The sequence below is a fragment of the Pipistrellus hanaki genome (genome assembly GCF_964339955.1).
Source record: "Pipistrellus hanaki genome assembly, chromosome: 13".
In the NCBI taxonomy this organism is placed as follows: Eukaryota; Metazoa; Chordata; class Mammalia; order Chiroptera; family Vespertilionidae; genus Pipistrellus; species Pipistrellus hanaki.
Window position 1 is genome coordinate 13,922,999 of NC_140515.1, and position 22,120 is coordinate 13,945,118.

Genomic DNA, 22,120 nt, shown 5'->3' on the forward strand with positions numbered 1-22,120 from the left:
CATATTTGGCGAGGGCAGTGGCCATTCCTGTGGCCTCGCCCCGTCTTCCCTTCCTTCTAGAAATGAGAAGCTTGGCCTTCCCCATCTATACTGGGGCACACCCTCTGCTCCGCTCCTCCAGGGAGTGAGACATTTGGCTCAGGACTCGCTCAGGACTCTCAGGGTCAGCTGGCCATCTGGTATGACTGCTGCCTCTGAATTATGCTCACGTCCTCGGACAAGTGGATTATCTCCAAGAATCACCTTCTCAATGAGAAGAGAGGAGGCCGAGAAGAGAGCACATTCATTTGCTTGCCTGAGAAAGACCTTGGACATCAGCGATAGCCCTCGCTCCTTCATCATGCAAAACCTGCATCAGCCTACGATGGTGGAACCAAGAGGCCCCAAGGGCAGCCAGGAGTTTCAGAACTGGCATTCGTCTGGTGCAGCCACGCAGCTGACAGGCCCAGCTTGGGAAAGGTCAGAAGGACTCCTAGAACCGGATGCCTCACTGACCCACCAGCAGCCACAGGTGTAATTAAGACGCATGTCCTTCTATTATAGTTCTGGATCCATCCGCTAGTGGACAAGTCAGTTAGAGGATGAAAGCTAATGTGTAATAATTTGACTCAGCAAACGTTGTCAGGGAGGCAACCCTGGGAGAAGCACAGCTAACAGAATCGATGTCATTGCAGATAGCTCCTAAAGATCTCTGTTCATAAACTCGAGAGACATACCACCTTTCTTTTCCTCCCTTATATCAATGACCTTAGTCAAGTGAGATGTTGCTCCCCAGTGGGCATTTGGCCGTGTCTACAGGCCTTTTTGGTGCTCAAGACTGGGAACAGAGAGGGAGCGGCTGATATCTAGTGAGTAGAGGCCAGGGATGCTGCTCAACACTGACATGCACAGGACGGTCCCACAGCAAACAGTCACCCAGCTCAGAGGAGCAGGAGCAACAAGGTTCAAAAACCCGCCTTACATCAACACATTTCTACTCCAAGCCTCCCATTCTGCGCCTAAGACGATTGAAATCAGATGTTATTGGGGTTTTGGCCCAGGGTGGTACCATGGTTCTGGGGTCTTGGGCTGAGCCAAGGTTGGGTAAGGGGTGCTAAACCTGGAATGGGAATATTTGGGGAGTGCCCATCTGCCTAAGCCAGACTCTCAGCCCTGTTCCTGAGCTCCTCTCTCTCGCCGGGTGTTAAATGTTCTCCCCTCGTCTGCCCCTCGCCTGGGTAGATGTCTCAATCTAGCCGCTGCCCTCTGCTCCTTCTGCCACTTGGTCTCTTCTTGCAACCCCTCTTACCCTCTTAGCACTGCATTCTTCATGGACAAGACATCTTCCAGGCCGCGTCCGCTTTCTTCTCTCGCACATACTTCCCTTCACCTCCATGCGCACACAGTCCCACATCCTGCGGCATGGCCACGGGCACTCGGCAAGCCTGAGCAGGGGACACATGTAAGCTGCGGGAAGCAGGGATGTGACACTCCTTGCTTTGCCACGTCAGAACGGGCACTGCTGCTCCTTGGGGGTATCGCCCCTTCTTTTCCTCTCACTTCCTCTGTGGTTTCCCTTTTCTTTCTTCCTTCTTCTCTGCCTCCTACTGAAGCCCAAAGGGAACTGGAGCAGAGTACACAGCTCTACACCATCTCAAGATATTATTTCCCACTCCAGACCCTGATTAATGTCCCAGGGAATCTCAAAGCCACTCACATGGGCCTCATCAGCACTCCAACCGCAATGACCAAGACTGCAGCCAACCCAGCTAATCTTTGTTTCAAGTGTGGGTACATCGGCCTCCCCCTACAAACAGGGACAGAGACCTCTGGTCTGAGCGAGAGGGAACCCCCTGGGCCTTGGTGAGCTCCCAGCTGAGCGGCCCACCCAGCACCTCTCCTGCACCCACTGGAGAGGTCTGATGGCGGGACCTCCCAGCGCAGGGAGGCGGGGCTGTGGGCGGTAAGACTGAAGGTGCAGAGCAATCCCAGCTCTCACAGATCACAGTCCCACCCACTCCCATGCCACCTCTGTTCTTTCCAAGGAAACCCTTCTTTTCAGAGGTGCAGATATTAGTACAGCGCTTGGTGGTGATTTCCTGTCCATTAGCTCCCGCCATGGTGGCTGCGGAGCTGTCATTGATGTTGTCCCCATCCACAGAATGTGGAAATGGGGCTGAGAAACGCGTTAGGAGACTGAGACCCAGCTCCTTCCGAAGAAACAACAGTCCCTACGTCTGACTCCAAACTCCTTTCCCCATGCCCACCCCCTGCCCCTCGCCTGACTCCCGTTGTTTGCTAAGGAACACCCTCTTTCCCATTCCTCAAACCCCAGCCTTGAGTCGGTGATGATGAGGTGTGAGAAACATTCTCTCCGGACTGGCATGGCGCTTCACGCAGGCTGTTTTAGTTCTGTTTTCTTTCATTGTCAGCCAGTTAGCCTCTGCCTGGTAGTCACTGCATGTGGGGGGTCTACTTTAGACTCCGCACCGCGGGTTATTCAGGGCGGGGAGTTTACACACGTGCTGGGGACCATGGGGACCGACATGGGCAGGATGCGTTTGTTCCCTCTGAGTGGCGATTATGGGCCTCTGATGGGCACCTGAGAGTGAAGCAAAGCGTGCATGGCAGTGGTGATGGCAGCATCCTTTCCCAGGGAAGGAAAAGTTGCCTGCTCTAAAAAAAAAAAAAAAATAGAACCTGGACTAGAGCCAGGCCCACGGGGAGCCAGAGAAAGTCCCCGCTCCCTGGTCTTTGTTCCTGAAAAGCTGGGAAGGGCTGAGAATTTGACTTCTGGAAAGCTTTTCCTAAGGGAAGCCCCAGTGTGTTTTTCAAACACTTCCCAGGTGTCAGCGTCTGGTAAGAAGCAGGAAAGACTCATGAGCCAGCAAGAACGGGGCTTCCAGGCAGTATTGGCTTGGCCGATTCTCCCTTCCTCATCGGCAGTGTTCTGTTGGATGAAAAGCCAGTGAGTTGTTACCTAAGATTGATGATCCAGGGTGCAAACAAAGAAGTTGAAAAACTCCTTAGTGAGCGGCAGGGCTAACGGACCTCACGCCCAGCAGCCTGTCTGGGGACCAAGTTCCTTCTGCTCAATCCAAGCCCCCTTGGACCTGACCTCTTGCTTGGCCTGCAGCTGAGGCCTGGAGGGCGGATGCGGATCTGCAGTCTCTCGCACTTCCCTCTCAGCGGCAGGGAAAGTGCACTGCAGCAGGCGGCTGCCTTCCTCCCCCCAAACGCAAAACCCTGATTCTGTGTCTTGGTCTTTCTCACGATTGCCATGGGCAAGAGGGTCGGTGGACTAGAGCCGGGCTGCCGGCCACTCTGAGGCGAATCTACCTTGTCAAGATGTACTAGCCTTGTCTTTATAAGAGTGAGATGCCACAGAACTGAGAGAGAGAGAGAGAGAGAGAGAGAGAGAGAGAGAGAGAGAGAGAGAGAGAGAGAGGGAGAAAACGAACAGAAAGGAGCCTTATTAACCTGACCTCAGGTCTAGCCCCCCTCCCCGGGGTGAGAGGTTGGCTTTAGAGTTGTGACGTGCTTTGATGCACATGACCTCATTGGATGTTCAGAATCAGGCCGTGGGGTGGTATTCTTTTGCCCATTTTACAGACGACGTTACTGAGTCTTACAAAAGTGCGATGTATTTATTTGCTCATATTGCTCCGGTGGAATGTGGGGACAGCTGTTTGCACCTCTTCCCCTTCTCAATGGTTCATCCAACGCGGAAAGTTCACACGGCCACCGTGGTGTGCTGGGGCTCGGGGATTCACCACCATCCCGAGCAGATATTGTGAAAACACCAGTGCATGTGTTCATGTATTAGGAGGTGAACAGAAAGTTCTGGAAGCATGTTCATGACTGGTAACAGCGGTTACTTTTGTGGAAATGCTGAGTGGGGGTCTCTTCCCTGTTTATTTCATATTCTTCCGTATTGTCTGCCTTTCCAATGACAAATAAATGCTAATCCAATTCTCTTTCACTAAAGATAAATAATGAAGACATCTTCTCTGCCTGAAATCTCTTTTGCTCTGTCTGCAATTCTTCAGCTCTGCATGAGCAAAAAGGAGGCAGTCACCGCCCTGTGAACATGTGTCCCATGGCTCCCCGCTCTTGGCCAGTGCCCCCCACCAGGCCCGCTCTGGGGAGAGGCAGCGGGGACTTTCCGGCAAGGGGGGAATATACATTGGCTCCTGTGTGTGCAGGGTGCTTTCCGTGTCAGCAGCCTGAGCCACACGCCGGTGCAGAGCAGGCGGCCTGAGCCCTGGTCCGGGTGATAAGCCCAGAGCTCGGGAGGAGGTCTCTATACCCCTTGGCATGTCCCCAAACTGGCCGATGGGCCCGTGAGCACCACACATGGGCTTTTCTGTACTGGGATTGCAATGCCCCCTGGAAGCCACAGGAAGCAATTCAGTGAAATGTGAGATCCAAAATAATAGTTATTGGGGTTTTCCTGCTTTTGTGGACCTTTGAACTTAACACCTCTTGGCAAGACTCTCTGTGATCCAGCATAGAGAAAGGGAGGCACTCCCCAGAGGAAAAGAGGGGCCATCAGTTGCGGTTTTTGTTGTTTATTGTGCAATATAAAGTGTATGAGGGCCGTCAAATTTTTGGCAGCCGCGGCATTTTGAGGGGGAGTTGATGATGGCAGCTCCACAGCACCCCACGCTGCCTCTTAGCCCCCAGGTGTCTGTCTCATCTGCTGTCGCCCTACCCTGCCCTGTCCCTGGCTCAGCCCTTCCCTAACGCAGGAACGGCAGCCTCCTGCCTGCAGGAGCCCAGAGGCTACCATTCCAGAGGCATCTTTGTTCCCAGACAGCACTGCGCCCTCCTTCACACCAAGGTCACAATAAAACATCAACCAGATTTTAAAGAAATCCACATGATTTTGATTAAAGGACCTGACTTTCCAGGAGTCTTCAACCCCAATCTTGATTAGATGGTCCTTGAACACAAGGAGTGGCTAACACCATGAGCCTATGGCTTGTTAAAGACCGGAAACAAAATCCTGGAAGGGCAGGTCACCAAAATATTACCAGTGCCCACGTGAGTGGCTGTTTTCCTATTGATGCCCATATTTCATGCTTTGTACTTTCCTAGTTTTTTTCCAGATTTTCCACAATGAGTGCGCAGTCACTCTTTAGTCAAAATAAAGTGTTATTTTTTAAATTCTAAAGTATTGCAGTATTATCTATCCTAGCCATGTAACAGTGCATTTCAAAACTTCCTGGGGAGAAATAGGCCTAAATGTTTATAATGTTTGTTTTTAGGTAAAAGCAGTAAGACTGATTTTTTTTAATATATATTTTTCACATTCTCCCTAAGGACCTGTAGAGGATTTATAATCACATGTAATAAAGAGGGAATATGCTAATTAACCATCATGCCCTCACAAAGATGGTGGCACCCACAGCCAATAAGAAGAGAATATGCTAATTGACTGACACCCTCAAAGATGGTGGTGCCCACAGCCACAAGATGGCGGCACCCAATCCCCTCAGCCCCTCCAGGGCAGCAGGTGCGTGGCATGGTCAGGCCCATTCGCCTACCTCCAGAGTCTCCCAGTCTCCTCAGCTCCCCAGCCACCCAGGGCTGGCCCAAGGAGCAGACAAGCCTCGAATGGCAGCTGCCCAGCTGCCCAGGGCCGGCCAAGGCTTGCTCTGCCAGCAGTGGCAGCAGCAGAGGTGTGATGGGGTATTGCCTTCCACTGATTGCTGGGTCACCTCCTGCCCTTGAGGGTTCCCAGATTGTGAGAGGGGGCAGGCCAGGCTGAGGGACCCCCTGCTCCAGTCCATGAATTTTCATGCACCAGGCCTCTATTATGAAATAAAAAAATAGAAAAAATAAAACATTTTTAGAGACTTAACCTTTGATAAAGAGTGTGGAGGGGCAAGAGTGAATTCTATTAAATTCCAAAATGTTATTATTATTGTTATAGTAATGCCACATTCCCTATTTCCTGAAATAGTTCAGATTTCAAGATATCTCACTTCTAGACTGAACATAAACTGTGCACCTATGGATGAGGACAATGGGGGATGGGGAGGGGGCAGAGGGTGGGGTGGGAACCTGGTGGAGGGGGGAAGAAATGAGGAACCTTTGTAATAATATGAACAATAAAGATTGATTTAAAAAAAAAAAAAAAAAAGATATCTCACTTCTACTCAGGGAATAAGGTCTCTACCTTTCAGGATCTAGTTCAGAGGTGCCCTCATTTCTCTCAAAGGGATTAAGCTTAACTTCAGTCACAAAATAGTTATGAGCCTCTGCTCGGGCCCCAAGATCCTGCTCAGAGCCGTCTGAAGCCTGTCCCCATCTTCAGATGTCGCCCTTCCCTGAAGCACCCCAATTACCCTGGTAAGCTTAGTCACCCCCACTTGCTCTCTGGATGCTGGTCTCAGGGCCATGATCATCAGAAGGGTCCTTTAGTGCTCCTCCTGTTTGAATTTTCTTCTTTCCTTTTCTTTGAATACGCTCCCTGCTGGAGCTGTTTGGATGGGGTCAGTCCCATTACCCTAAGTGAGATGTCGCCCCTGGGACAGCAGGATGATCCTTTGACTCAGCATCACTGTCTAACTCCATCTTCAAATGGTCTCACCTGTGGTCGCTGGCAGGGAGAGAGGAAACTTGCTGAAGGAGTTCACAGGGGAAGTTGGCATTACCTTCCTAATTCGGGCGTCACTGTCTGCTTTCCACGAAAATGCCCGACCTGCACGGCGGTGCTCGCAGAGGGCTCACGGCCCTGCATCTGATCTGCAACCTTGTTACATTAAATACTCCAGTAAAGATCTTTGGCAAACCTTTGGATTTATCGATATGCCAGATCTTTTTTTTTTTTTTAACATAATTTAAAACCAGAATTCCTTGCTTTAGATTTTTAAAAATTTATCTTTATTGCTGAAAATATTTTTTTAAAAAAGAAGAAGTATTTTTTTTTTCCCCAGGAGGAGGAAGCAGTGACGGCACACAGCAGATGTAAATCGGCACGGCTCAGCAGCATCAGAAAGAGAAATCTGTTTATGGTGTTAAATATTCCTTCTTTGACACAATACAGTAAATGCAATATGGTGACACAGCCCATTTAAGTAAATACCAGCTCTAATAATAGCTGCGAATCAATTGGAAAGTATTTTTGTCGGGTGTGTGCTAGCTCCCCAGCCGTAGCCTTTATAAAGCAGAGCGAAACGTGTGATCGCGCTGGCCCAGTTTCAGAGAAAGAAATGATTGATTGTTTGATCCCTGGAAGCATCTATGCCGCTTAATGGGTCCTTAGCGCTAAGAATAATGAAGGAAGAAACCCTGCGTGTCGTCTGATAACCTCCGTGGCTAAGGAGAAGGATTTGGGAGGGAAAGCAGTAGAACAAGAAAATAGGAAATTCAATTCCCCAATTAATCTCACTCTGCTGCTGACATGACTCTGGATGGCGCAGAATGCTAAAATCGGCGTGCCCCACATTCAGTCTTCCTCTCAGCCTGCCCTCTATCCATCTCTGTCCAGTTCTCCCTTTAGATCCAGGACAGGGCTCCCTAAGGACCGTGAGAGCGAGGAGGAGAGAAGGAGTTCTCCCTAAATTTGGCAATATTTGTTTCTGTTTTCACCTGAAGGTCACCTAGAGGTGACTATGAGATTAGTGTTCTCACGGTGGTTTTCAGAATGCTCACACTCTCTGCCGTTCTCTTTGAAAAGTCGGCTCAATCCCTGTTCCCTTGAGTGTGGGTTGCACAATCTAACTATTTAAAAAACTGGCACAAGTGACAGCCTGAGTCTGTCTGTCTCTCTATCTCTCTGTCTCTCTCTCATCATCCAGTCTCAGGGAAGCCAACAGCCATGTTGTGAGGACACTCAGGCCATCCTGTGGACAAGCCTGTGTGGTGAGAAACTTCTACCAGGAACCTGCAAGCGACTGAGACCTATGCCCATAGCCACACAGTGGGCTGTCTTGGGAGCAGATGCCCCAGCCCCAGTCAAAAATCAGGTGACTATGGTCCTGACCCTGCCCTTGCTGTGTCCTCAGGAGAGAGTCTGAGCCAGAGCCACCCCCGCAGCCACTTCCTAAGAAACTGTGACATCATCAATGTTTGTTGATCACACGGCTAAGATCCTGGAATTGATAACTTAGCAGTTAGCTCTTCACCTTTCCCCTTGAGAGTTGATAATAATACACTCTTCTTGAGCACATTGATGACAAAATTAAATCTTGGGCTTGTGTTGTGACTTATTGTGAAGACTTGGTGCACCTTCATGTTCACGTACCTGGGGTAGGCTATGTTCCCGAACTGCTTTGGAACAGAATGAATTATCTTCACATCTGTCAGCCATGCCATTGTCACATATGGTTTTGCAGACAGAAGCAGTCGTCTTGGCTCCCCGTTCGGTAGGGATGTCAAAATGGCCTAGTTGTGTCCCAGATGACAGACTTAGTGGCAGAGATGCCAGTCTGATTGGGATGGGTAACTTTAATAATTTAGATGTGGTGGGTTGAAAATCTGGATTAGTAGCTGGCATCAGAATTCCTCTTAGAAAGATAACTCTCTGATTTGGAAAAAAAAAAAAAATACCTTGATGAGTTTCCAAGCAAAAAGATAGGGCCCTAAGAGTTTAAATGTTGCAGGAGTCAAGGCAGCACGTGGCTAAACAGCAGTTCATTAGAAAGGATCCCGTGTGACAGTGGACGTGGGGGTGAGAAGTGAAAGACCAGGTGACCGGGCAGGAAGGACCACGGTCCTCTCAGAACAGAATCTCCTAGCATTCAACTTAGCAGTTGGACTTTCTGAGACAGAAATCCCTGTATGAACCTTCTGTAGACTTTCAGAAAAGTGCTCTAGTTGTGTGAAAGATTCATTTAATGGGAATTAAGAAGAAAGAACTGATAAGGTGTGGGAACTGAGACAGGAGAGGATGAACTTGGCAGACTTTAGAAAAATCTTGGGGACAGTATTGGACTTCTCGAAGTCCATGAGAAGTGGGTCTAGTTCCAACAAGGTGACCCAGCTCACATTTGTATTATGTGCATAGCTCATCTCATCAAACGATTATCAATCCTAAGCATGGACTTTTGCTCTTGGTCACATTTTTCTTTATTTGAATGTTCAGAGTTTCTTCTCTCCAGACTGTGATGTTGCAAGTTAATTTTTTGTAACTTCATCTAAAACACATACCTAGTGAATGTCATCTAATAACATGGCACGTGTGTGTGTGTGTGTGTGTGTGTGTGTGTGTGTTATGGCTTTTTCTAAAGTGTTACATACTTCAATCACATGGAAACTCTATGAAGAAGACCATATTACTATCATCATTTTTCAGATGAAGAAACTGAGACCTGGTGAAGTTTCAAAATATCTCTAGACACAGGTAACAAGCAGGGGGATTGGGATTCAAATGTAGACTTGTTCAATGGGACAGCCTAAACTGCACCTGCTATGCCGAGCTACCTTCCCACTGAAAAGGGGTGAAGGTTTGCCAAGGATCCCAGGGAGGAAAAAAGGCCTGATACTGAAGCAATGAATTGGGAGTCAAAGACAAAACAACAGGGGTCCAAAGTGATTAAAACCATCCATTATCAGTGTTTCCCAAACTTTTGACATATGTGTACCCCTTCTATAATTTAATTTTCATAACGCTGAGTACCCCTTGTACTCATGAGAATGTAGAATTAGGCGCAGCTAAGCATGGTGCAGTGCATATCACCACCAAACTCTGGTGCAACACATACCCCCACCAAACTCTTCTCGTACCCCTGTGGGTACGCGTATCACACTTTGGGAAACACTGCATAAATACTGGAGCAGAAGGATTATTGTCACCAGGGGCCATCTGGGAGGGCTTCTTTGAGGAGATGGGACTTGACATGGCACTTCCCCAATTAAAATCAGCAGGCCACTGAGGTCAGCATGCCACTGAGGTCAGCGGGCCCCTTGAGACTTAGCCAAAATGAACTGAACAGAACCCGTGACTTAACCAATATTTGCAGAGAAAATGGCTCAACCAGGGTGTAGGACAGAGGCTGCTGTGTTGGCAGAGAAGGTGGATAAAAATGACAAGTTACGGGGGGTCTTGGAGACCAGGTAAAGAGCAATGAGGAGCTTTAGGCTCTGGAGCTCAGCTGGGGTAGCTTTGGGTGTGCCTCGGCGCCTACCTTTGCTCTTGAGAGGCTGTAATGACCTACTAAATGCTTCTGTTCTCTTTGAGGAGCAGAGACCATTTCCTATTCTCCCCAATATCTGCTCCATTCATAGTACCTGGTACACAGAAGGGCACCTACTCATAGACAAATGATTGAATGAATGATTTTCTTTTTTTTAATGGCTAAAGAGGAAGGTGATGGCATAGAGTCCTGGTACCGTCAGATAGACCTGACTGCCCACTCACTCTCCCCTTACTATCTGGTTACCTCTGGGCATCTTCCTCCCTACGCCTCAGCTTCCTGACCCATAAAATAGAATAAATGGCTGTTGCAACCTCACTGGGCTCTGTGTTAAATGAAATAATGTGTATAGAAGATAGTACCTCCCATATAAAGAGCTCTCAATATAACACAATAATCTCACATCAAATTTTGTGAGTCTAGGCCAAATGAATAGAAAACCTAGAAATTAGGAAAAATCTTGAGGAAAATGGTAAATCTTCCTCAGAACCTTGGATAGGACCTCAACCTGCATGTTGGTTAAGTCTCAAGCTGACCCCGGCTGGCCTGCTGGTTTCTATTGGAGAAGGGCCTGGGAATGTGACTTGAAGGACCTTGAATGCTCTGCCAAGGGTGTTGAGGAAATTAGTGATGAGAAAACTCTTTTTGGCAGCAATGTGGGTGCTAACTTAGGGGACAGCTGGGTTAGAGGCTACTGCTGAAGTCCCGGTAAAGATAAAGAGGGCTTGAATTAAATCTGTCATTGTGAGGGTGTAGAGAGAAACGTGTGGTTTAGAGGCTATGAGAAGAAACTGGATCAAGAGACTGGCTGAGTGTTGAGAGAAAGATAAAGGCAGAAGGCAAAATCACAGGCTTATCTGAGCATCCGGTGGCAGGTGATGCTGGGGAAGGGAGCAAGGGGGAAGGCAGGGATAACCTGGACAACAACATGATTCCATTGGCCAAAATGGAAAATAAGAGGGGGTGAACTTAACTCTCTATAATGTCTTCTTTTCACCCTCCACACACAAGCCAGGCTGCCCCTGACTTAACCGAGTTCCACTGGATTTTACGGAGAAAGAAAGAGAAAGGGAAGGAGGGAGGGAGGGAGGGAGGGAGGGAGGGAGGGAGGGAGGGAGGGAGGGAGGGAGGGAGAAAGGGAGGGAGGGAGGGAGGGAGGGAGGGAGGAAGAAAAGGAGGGAGGAAGAAAAGGAGGGAGGGAGGAAGAAAAGGAGGGAGGAAAGAAGGAAGGAAGGAAGGAAGGAAGGAAGGAAGGAAGGAAGGAAGGAAGGAAGGAAGGAAGGAAGGAAGGAAGGAAGGTAGGTTACAACCTCAAGACAGTCCCCCTGTTTATGTGTCCCTGGGCCCCTCTCTCCACCCTGATTTCATCATAGGATTTGAGAAGGGAAGCCTTTGCCACAGGGAGGCCCACAGTTGCAATAAACATTTCTGGATAACAGTCTTCCTACCTTCAACTGATAACCCATTTATAAGATGTAAAATTCAATGTGACTCTATGCTGAAATCAAGTTCCTACCCAACAAAGCATCCGTAATTGCATTTGGCTTGTGTGTGCATGCATGTATACGCATGGATTTGTGGGTGGGTGTCACCCCAATAGACACGCTGAGAAGAATACACATAGAACACAAACACTTTAGAGAACTCCCCTGTAGTCTTCTTGGTATCACCATGGTAACAGGAACAGAGGCAGCACTCCTAATCACACAGAGAAAACCTGCCGTTCCGCCTTACACACCCCCAGGGAGCCTTCCAGCCCCTGTGGGGACCATCACAGCACATGACGCTGGAAGCACCTCATGGGCTCTGCTCATCTCTGACGCTTCTCATCTTTCTCCATCCGGTGTTCAGTCGGCCTTCCCCAGGACCACGCGCTCCGGCTCTCATCCCTGCCCTCGCTGCTGAAAATATCTCCCACCAGGTTCTTTTGGCCGCTGTGAACATGGCCTTTCCCCACTCAGAGGACATAAGAAATAACTTTAAAAATTCTGCTATGCTTTAAAGTGATTTGAAATTATATCTAATTTAAAAAATATTTTTAAAGCAGTTTCAAAAGTCCAGCAGCATTCTTTCCTGGGGTTACATAGGCACTCATGAAAACCATGTGTCTGTGACCTACAGACTGGAAATGCCAAGTCAGAGGTCGGCCACTGTGGGCGAGGCTTGGGAAATGCCTGCTCCGTCTTTCCAAAAGAAAATCAATCTGGCCGTAGTTACTTTCCTCCGGAGAATTGGAAATAGCTCTCATTAGAGAAATCCATGGCCTCCGCCTCCAAGGGGACGTCCAGTTTCCCAGTCACACTTGAATGTTGTGCCGTTAGTGAAAGTTGTCCCAGGGGAACAACATCCAAGTAATCTTTAACAGCTTCTGCTTGCTGATGCAAAATGGCATTTTGCTTAAGCATTTATTTTTAAGTACCAAACCATTTATTTTGCTATACCATCTGTATACCGGTACAGTATCATCTATAAATATTATTCAGAACCTTTAAAAAGTCAACGACTTCTCCCTGGCCAGTGTGGCTCAGTTGGTTGAGAGTCTTTCCATACATCAAAAAGGTTATGAGTTTGATTCCCCATCATGTGCTGAAGGCAACTAATCAATGTCTCTCACATTTCTCTCTCTCTCTCTCTCTCTCTCTCTCTCTCTCTCTCTCTCTCTCTCTCTCTCTCTCTCTCTCTCTCCCATCCCCTTCCCCTTCTCTATAAAATCAGTAAGTATATCCCTTAATAAATAAATAGTCAATGATTTCCTGTTTTGAGCTCCAATTGAAATATAACTTGTTATTATGAAAAACTAGAGGCCAGGTGCATGAAAATTCATGTACTGGAGGGGGGTGTCCTTCAGTCTGGCCTGGCCCTCGCAGTCCAGGAGCCCTCAGGGGTGGGAGGCGACCTGGTGATCAGGGGAAGGTGACGCCCCATCACACCTCTGCTGCTGCCACTGCCGGGAGCACAAGCCTCATCTGGCCCTGGTTACCTGCGCCTTGGGCTGGCCCTGGGCGGCTTGGAGGCTGATGGGACTGGGGGACTCCAGAGGCAGGCTCACAGAGTGGCCGGGCCCACCTGAGGGCGGTCCCAGCCTTGCCACATACCTGCCACCTGGCGGGATTGGGAGTACTGGGCACTGCCATCTTGTGGCTGTGGTGCCACCATCTTTGAGGACAGGGCAGTCAATTAGCATATTCCCTTCTTATTGGCTGTGGGTGTCACCATCTTTGTGACGGTGTGAGGGTCAACTAGCATATTCCCTCTTATTAGATAGGATTTAACAGTGTATCATGTGTGTTATATGGTGTATAGGTTAAGAGTATGCATCAGGAATCAAACTGTCATATATCTGTGTTCAACCAGTTGACCAGTCGCTATCATGCGCACAGACGACCAGGGGGCAAACGTTCAACACAGGAGATGTTTCGTGGTGGTCAGTGCACTCCCATAGCAGGAGCACCACTCAGCTAACTCCCACATGGGGCTCATGGATGGCCGATGCAGCCCAGAGACTACATTGGAGCTGCAGCGAGCAGCCAGGCTGGGATGAGCAGGAGCGGCAGGCCGTGTTGGACTGCTGATTTGAGCTGGATCCCTGCAGGTTATGCCAAGGGACCTCACCAGTGCATGAATCCGTGTACCAGGCCTCTAGTAGATACAGAAAACAGACTGATGAATAGCAAAGGGAGCGGGTCGGAGGACTGGGTGAAAAAGGTGAAGAGATTGAGAAATGCACATTGGTAGTTTCAAAATAGTCATGGAGATGTAAAGTACAGCTTAGGGGTTATAGTCAATAACCTTGTAACGACAATGTTTGGAGCCAGGGGTAACTGAAATATCGGGGGATAACTTTGTAAACACATACCTCTAACCTTAAAGAAACCTAGACTTGGTGCAGGGTAATGGCTGAGGTGAAGGAAGAAAGATCAATGGTAGTAATGGCTCCCCTTCCCTGAGCACCTGTCCCCAGAACGCAGGGGGCCAACCCTCCTCCCACCACAGGGGAGCCAGAGGAGGTCTTCCGTGGCCTGAAGCCCCACCCCACTCCTGAATTTGGGTCCTCAGACAGCTCTGAGGAAATAGCCGGGTTTTCAGCCATGCATAGGGTGCTTGTATCCTCACTGTTATACTTGATAACAGCTTAGGATTTACAGATAAATGGAGCAGACAGCACAGACAGTTCCCATATACCAGTGCCAAGTCTCCCTATTATTAATATCTAAGTATGGTCCACTTATTACAACCAATGAACCAGTGTTGATACAATATTAACTAGAATCTGTACTTTATCAGATGGCCGTGCTTTCCTTAATACACCAGGAGCCCACAGCACACTCCGTTGTCATGTCTCCTTAGGTTCCTCTAGGCTGTGGCAGTTTCTCAGACTCTCCTCGATGCTTATGACAGCTTGGAAGAGTGATTTCCAAGTGTTTTATTGGATGGCCATTATGGCAACCTGCCTGATGTTCTTCTTGTAATGAGACTGGAGTTATGGGTTATTGGGCGGAAGACCACAGAGGTAAAATGCGTTCTAATCACATCTTATCGAGGGAGCACACTGCCAACATGATTAATGACCTTGATCACCAGTGGGAGGTAGTTTGTCAGGCTCCTTCACTGTCGGGTTCCTCTGTTCGCCATCTCGCCCTGTGCCCTTTGGAGGGAGGTCACTGTGCACGACCCCCATTAAGGAGTGGGAGTTGTGGTACCCTACCTGCAGGCAGGGTGGCTATAGGATTCCAATGGAATTCTTCTAACTGGAGATTTGTGTTGTCATTTTTCAAGTGAGACTGTTTTGAAGAAAATTGGCCGAAGAGAAAATTAGGCTCCACGGGTGTGTAGAGATGAAGAGGAGGTATTGAAAACAACAAAGGAAAATGAGTCTGAGAAGTAACTCTTCATCTATTTGGGAAATTACCTGAATAAGTTAGACATGTATTCAGAAATATGTCCCAAAATGTTTATTGCTGCATTGCTCATACTTAAAGACAGAAAGCAAGTAGCATATTCAAACAAATCGTGGTACATTCATATGACTGTTAAATCCAAAACATTTTTTATATAGAGAATTACTGGCATAGAAATATAATAATGGTATGCTGGTGAATGAATTATATATAATTTAAGTATGGTATACATACCTATCTATCTATAATATAAATGTAATATACTAATTAGACCAGATAGCCAAACAACCTTCAGGTCATCAATCTGAACATACTCTGGATGAAGCCGCAGCAGCAGGGGCCAAGGCAGAGGTGGTTAGGGGCGATCAGGTAGACAGGCAGAGTGGTTAGGGTGATCAGGCAGGCAGGCAGGCAGGCAAGTGGTTAGGAATGTTCAGGCAGGCAGGCAAGCAGTTAGGGGTGATCAGGCAGGCAGACGAGTAGTTAGGGGTGATCAAGTAGGCAGGCAGAGTGGTAAGGGGGATTAGGCAGGCAGGCAGGTAGGCCAGCGTTTAGGAGCCAGCAGTCCTGGATTGTGAGAGGTATGTCCGACTGCCGGTTTAGGCCCAATCACAGGAATCAGGCCTAAACTGGCAGTCGGACATCCCCTGAGGGGTTCCAGATTGCAAGAGGGTGCAGGCTGGGTGGAGGAACCCCCATCCTCCCCCACCTCCATGCGCAAATTTGATGAACTGGGCCTCTAGTATATTTATAAAAGCCTAAGCAACCATTACAACTGAACGACCTGAACAACCAGTTGCTATGATGCGCACTGACCACCAGAGGGCTGATGCTTAATGCAGAAACTGCCCCCTGGTGGTCAGTGCGCTCCCACAGCCAATCTCCTGTGGTCCCTCCCCCCTTACCCCTCACCTCACCCTCTACCTCCCGAGCATGAATTTGTGCACCAGGCTTCTAGTATAATTATATAAGTACATATATATATATGAATACACTTACTATATACATGTATTATACACACAGTTGTGTGTGTGTGTGTGTGTGTGTGTGTCTAAACATATATAACGTCTGGAAGTTTGGGTGATAGCGAAAGAATTAGGGTCATTGTCTCCAATGGTAGGATCACATGTCATTTAGCATGTTCCTTTTTAATACCGATACCTTTTATTAATCTAATAAAACATAAAAATTAAAATAAAATTGCTTAAAGCAAACATTTTACTGACAAATATAGCACAAGCACATAGTGTTAGTAATCCAAGTCAAAACTTCCCTCTGTGTTGGCTGTTGACAGTAGTAGCCGGGCATGATGTCGGCTTCAAAACCAAGCAGGCACCGAGCACAGCCCGGGAGGCACACACGGCTGCCTCGTAGCTGCTTTCCAATACCCCGGATTGTTTTGTCAGGCTCCGGCACATGAAAGACATGGAGACACTGCCTTCCACAGAGAGGCTGTTCCTCACTGTCCCCAGGAGGAGAGGACACACGCCATGCGGGCCCCACGGGAAGCACCAGGGCCGGTCAGAGGCAGCAAGAGTGAGAGGGGAGCCTGGGCAGTGCCTTGGTCACTGAAGCAGGGCGGGGGGGGGGGGTGCCCCTCGTGGGGCAGGAAGTGAAACAGTGCTAGGTGTATGGGCGGTCACACTGTGAGCTGTGCACTTGTGAAAACCAGGGACGGCACGATGTGAACAACTTTGGCCTTTAGTTGGGCCGTGACTTCAAGATGCCAAGTCATCAATCACAGGACATCAGCCCGGGGATTCCAGTACTTTTTTCCTCTGGGGGCACTTTCTCCAGTTCTCGTGGCTTCTATCTTCCCGTCCACTCTCAGCCTGACGTGGCCGTGCGGGTCCTGGGTTTGGGGTGGAGCCCTGCTCTTTAGCCACTTTGGTTTCTCTCTTTCCTACACTCTGACCTGCTTCCATTACACCTGGAAAAAGGTGTTCTCAGTCCCGCCTTCCTTCTCCACGGTGCCTGGAGGGAAAGCTGAGACTGCCTGCAGTGTGGCTGGGAGAGCTGGGGTTTCAGCACCCCACAGGGAGCGCTCCCCTGCAAGCCTGAGGGGCCTGGAGCAGGTCTGACACAGAGCGTAGCGTCTGCTGCCCTCACCTCTGAGGACACCGCACTGGTCTCCCAGGCCGGCTGTCCTGGGGCTCGGGGGCTGCTAGGTGAGATTTGGTGAAATTACCTCCTTATCCAGGCAGGACCCACCACAGCCCACCGCCCTTCTCCCTGCCTCCCTTTCCCAAGGAGAAGCCCTACTGACACCCAGGCAGCCGGGGCTGGAGAATGACAGGAAAGTCGGTTCTGCTCAGCCAAGGGAGACTTCCTGAGGAATGGCAGGCTCTTTACTATTCCCCTCCTGTATCTGGCTCTGTGGCCCGTCCTGCTCTTCCCCCGCTCGTTCTGGGTGCTTTCCGCCCCACCTCAGCCCTGAGCCCCAACCCCTCCCCTCCACTCCATCCACCCACCTACCCACCCCTCACCCCTCACCTCCACCCCCACTCCCACCCCTCACCTCTACCCCATCCTCACCCCTCACCTCCACTCCCTCTACCCCCCTCAACTCTCACCTCCACTCCCACCACCACCCCTCACCCTTCACCCCCACTCCCACCCCTCACCTCTACCCCATCCTCACCCCTCACCTCCACTCCCACCACCACCCTCACCCCTCACTTCCACCCCCATCCATCACCTCTACCCCATCCTCACCCCTCACCTCCACTCCCACCATCACTCCTCACTCCTCCTCCACTCCTACCCCACCTCCAGCCCCACCTCAGCCCTGAGCCCCAACCCCTCCCCTCCACTCCACCCACCCATCCCTCACTGCTTACCTCTACCACCACCCCTCACCTCCACTCCCACCACCACCCCTCACCTCTACCCCATCCTCACCTCTCACCTCCACTCCCACTACTACCCCTCACCCCTTACCTCTCCCCCACCCTATCCCCAATCCTCACCCCTCATTCCCACTCTGACACCCCCCCAATCCCACCACCCTCTGAGTGTATGAACTGAGACCCCTTTTGCAGACTGATACTCTGAATTGGTTGAGCTTCTTTTTCTCTCTTTTTTCAGAGGAAGAGAAAGATATTTATGCTACAACCTTCTGTTACTATTTGCTTTTTCCATGGTAGGAAGCTTCTTCTGCTCCCTTCTAAGGGGTGAGGAGCAGGCTCTCGCCTGACCAGAGCCTTTGCTGGTGGTGGCAGCAGAGACAGGAGACGTGCAGGGACCACGTGGCCGGTGAGGTCACTGCAGTCCCACAAGGCCAGGGTCACTGCACAGGAACTGTCTTCCTTTGCCTCCAGGGTTCACTTCCTGGTACTGGGCATCCTGGGGTCTCCAGGTCTGCTTCGCTCCGGGCCACACCGCTGGCCAGAGCCATGGGCAGCACAGGGCCAGCCCCACAGTGCCCAACAGGGGCCGAGCAGTGACCTGGCACACCCGCAGGTCGCAGGGACAGGACGCATTCCAAGGGAGGCCCCAGGCCCCCTCGCAGCTGCATCTTGCTTCCTTCGACTGGAGCACACGATTGGTTTTCATTCTCTCTGGCATTTATTATTTGGGGAGGAGCTGTCAGAGGAAGGTGCATTAGCCACAGATATGACAAGGTTAAAGGACAGCGGGCTGGTCTGCAGCCTGGATGCAGCCAGCTGGCTTCCTGCCTTCATCAATCAATATTATTGACTTGGCCGAGCATCAGGTTGGAGTAATTTCTGTGATGCTATTCAGCCTGGGCCACAAGAAGATGTGTTGGGGATAAAATGATCTGAAGCCAATCATATGAAAGAAGCATTTTGGGAAACGTGCTTTAATCTTAAAAATAGAACGTGAAGTATTTGCAGCCAGGAAAATGCTTAATTAGATTCGTATAGGAACCCCTCACTGTATACAAGACAATGTGTGGAAGGCCCAGGCTCTGTGGCCATGGGGCATGGCTCCCCTTTGCGGCCAGTCTGAGGCCGTCAGCAAAGGCTCTCCTGGCCTGAGTGGCCAGCCTCGGCACCCAGTTCCATTTGTCTCTTCCTCTCCCTTTGCTCCACCTCCAGACCCGAGGAGGGCTAAGTTGCAATGGTAAAATGCCCACAGAGAGCTCTGCCGGGAAAGGGCCACCTTAATCCATGTATGACCATTCATGTAGTTATATTAATGTCTGACCAGCCATACCCCTCAGCTTCTCTCCACACACTCAGAGCTCAGTCCTGTCCTTGCCTGACTAACCCCGGGACCTCGGTGATACAGCGTGGGGAGGGAAACCGAGAGGCAGGATGGGAAGATGCTGTCAGACCAGCAGAGTTGGTCTACAGAAGCCCGATTTGGGACAGAAGAAGAGAGTGTGGGGGGAAATCACACAGGAAGGACTGAGAGTCTTATGGTTTGGTAAATCCATGGCTCTTGAATGTTGAAGGACGGAAAGGAGACTTTGAGAAGCATGATTCTGAGTTAGGACTTAGGAGCTGATTGGGGATGACTTACCAGCCTCACAGGGTCAGAGGTGAAAGGGGCCTTAGAAATGAGACCGTTCCATGCAGGAAACTCATTTAGAGTACTGCAGGAGTGACAGGCACATGCTATTCCGTCAGCACTACAGGGGCGGAGTAAGAACACAAATGCTAGAGCCAGACTGCATCGGTTCAAGTCCAGGGGCCACCAGTTACTGCTGTGCCATCTTAGGTTTATCTAACACCACTCTGCCTCAGTTTCTGTACCTGTAAGTTGGGGGTGATAATAGTAGAGGGTTGTTATGAAGAATACATAGATATAGATATAGATATAGATATAGATATAGATATAGATATAGATATAGATCTTCATAAAGGATATGTATCACTTAGAAGAGTGCTTGGCATATAAAAAGTGATGGATAAGTATTTGTTATTATCACTATTACCAGATTGTTCTATGTGTGAGAAAGTTCTTTTCAGATGAGTATATTTGGCTTCTCTTATTCCTGCCTCATCATCCCATTTCTCAGTCCTGAACTAACTCAGACCAAGGCTGTCTGCCATTCACTCAGGTACCCACCCGCCATCTGAAGATAATGATCATGTCTCTCTTTGCTTTTGGTCCTTATATTATAGAGGACAGTCCTTCTGCCCAGGACAGCCTTCCCTCACATGTTCTTCATGTTTAACTGAGGCTCCTCCCTCAGGTGAGTAGTTTGCACCTTCTACCCATGTTCTCTGTGTGTGGGTACAAAGACAAGAATCCGGTACAGATTCTCACAGCCATTTGCAGGTGTCACCATTTGAGCATGTCCTGTTCATCTTGGCACTAGCACACAACGCTTGTTGAATGGATTAGGAGAAATACAGAGGATGGGCGAGCATAAAGCAAAGGCCTTTTTCAAAAGCTGATAGCATTTCCCTTGGAGAACAGTGTTTGGAGCAAGGAGACAGGTGGAGAGGGTTGGCTTTTTCAGACAACTGTAGAAAGCAGGCATGTCAGATATTTCATAAACTGGTGTTTTTATTCCTACTGGGAAAGTTTGGGGAATTCTTGATTTTTGATAGTTGGGTCAACTTCCAGATTCCACTTGGTTGTGCAGAATTTTACTAATGGGAGAACTGAAAGATAAAAGGCAAAGTAGCGAGAGGAGGCAACATCAGCCACACAGTAAAGAGGTAAGGCAGTGTGAAGATCAGAACCGAGGCAGAGAGTGCCTGGGGCTGGATGTGGCACAGAGTCCCTGGGAAGAGAGGCAGGGAAGACGGGCTTTTGGTAGAAGGCACTGGCAGTGTGTGAAAGAGTTTGAAAGTGGTGCGTCATCTAGAGAGGCTTTCTATAGGAGATTTGCTTTGCGCTAAAAATACCCTTTTTTATGTAGAGTTTTCTTGGGAGACAGAATAGAGATTGCAGTGGCTTTTGATGTTCATTTCCCTGCAGGCTGCTGTTTCTTTGACTATGACATGGCCCAAAGCCCCAGCCACGTGAGATCCCATTTGTACTGGGGTATGTTCTGGCCAGGCTGGTTGATTGGGTCAACGCCCCAGTCCTTGGGTGTTGTTCTGTGGGACAGTGAGTGACCCCTCACTGTAGCCCAGGGCACCCCTAAGCCAGAGAGCAATATTATATGGAGGCAGCAGCGTTTCTGTCCATGAATGTGGGAAACACTAGACAGGGTGCCACTCCCAGCAGCCCAGCCTAGTTATTATGGAAATGTCCTTTTTGCATAAGTATGGGCTTTCTCTTAGCTTCCCAAACCACATTGACCTTTCCATCTTCACCTAGAGACTGGTCCAAGGAGCAAATTGTTTTAGGGTAAGACCCGGAGGACAATATTGTTTGCCTTTTAAAAAATAATAATAAAAATAATAATAATAATAAAATAATGGTGGAAATGTTGCCCGGGAGAGAAAGCGTATGTAACGTAGCAGCATTCTTTTCCATCCTGGGCACTGATTGCCATCAGCGTGTGGGCAAAGTCTCTCATTGATGGATCTTTCCTGAAGCCTCTGGCTACCGTGGACAAGCCCGTCCTGGGGAAAATGCACGGAGCTCGGGCTCTCCACAGAGTGAAGGGATTAGCTCTCCCCACCACATGCTGGCCAAGTGTCCTTATTTTCCAGTTGCTATTCAATTGTACAGAGAAAGGAAAGTTGACACTCTCTAGCTCGTGCTTCTCCACCTTTCTGATGCCTCAACCCTTTAATACAGCTCCTCATGTGGGGGTGACCCCCAACCATAAAGTTATTTTCATTGCTACTTCACATCTGTAATTTTGCTACTGTTAATGAATTGTAATGTAAATATCCGTGTTTTCCGATGGTCTTAGGCTCTACAGCAGTGATTCTCAACCTGTGAGTCACAAGTTGAGAACCATTGGCAGGGTCACCTAAGACCATCGGAAAACACAGATATTTACATTATGATTCATAACAGTAGTAAAATTACAGTTATGAAGTAGCAATGAAAATAACTTTATGGTTGGGGGTCACCACCACATGAGGAGCTGTATTAAAGGGTCAAGGCATCAGAAAGGTGGAGAACCATACTCTAGCTGTTCAAAGGAAATGTGATACATACACCCTTTCCAATAGGAAATCACAGTTACCGTTAAGGATAGCAGCGACCAAAACTATGAAC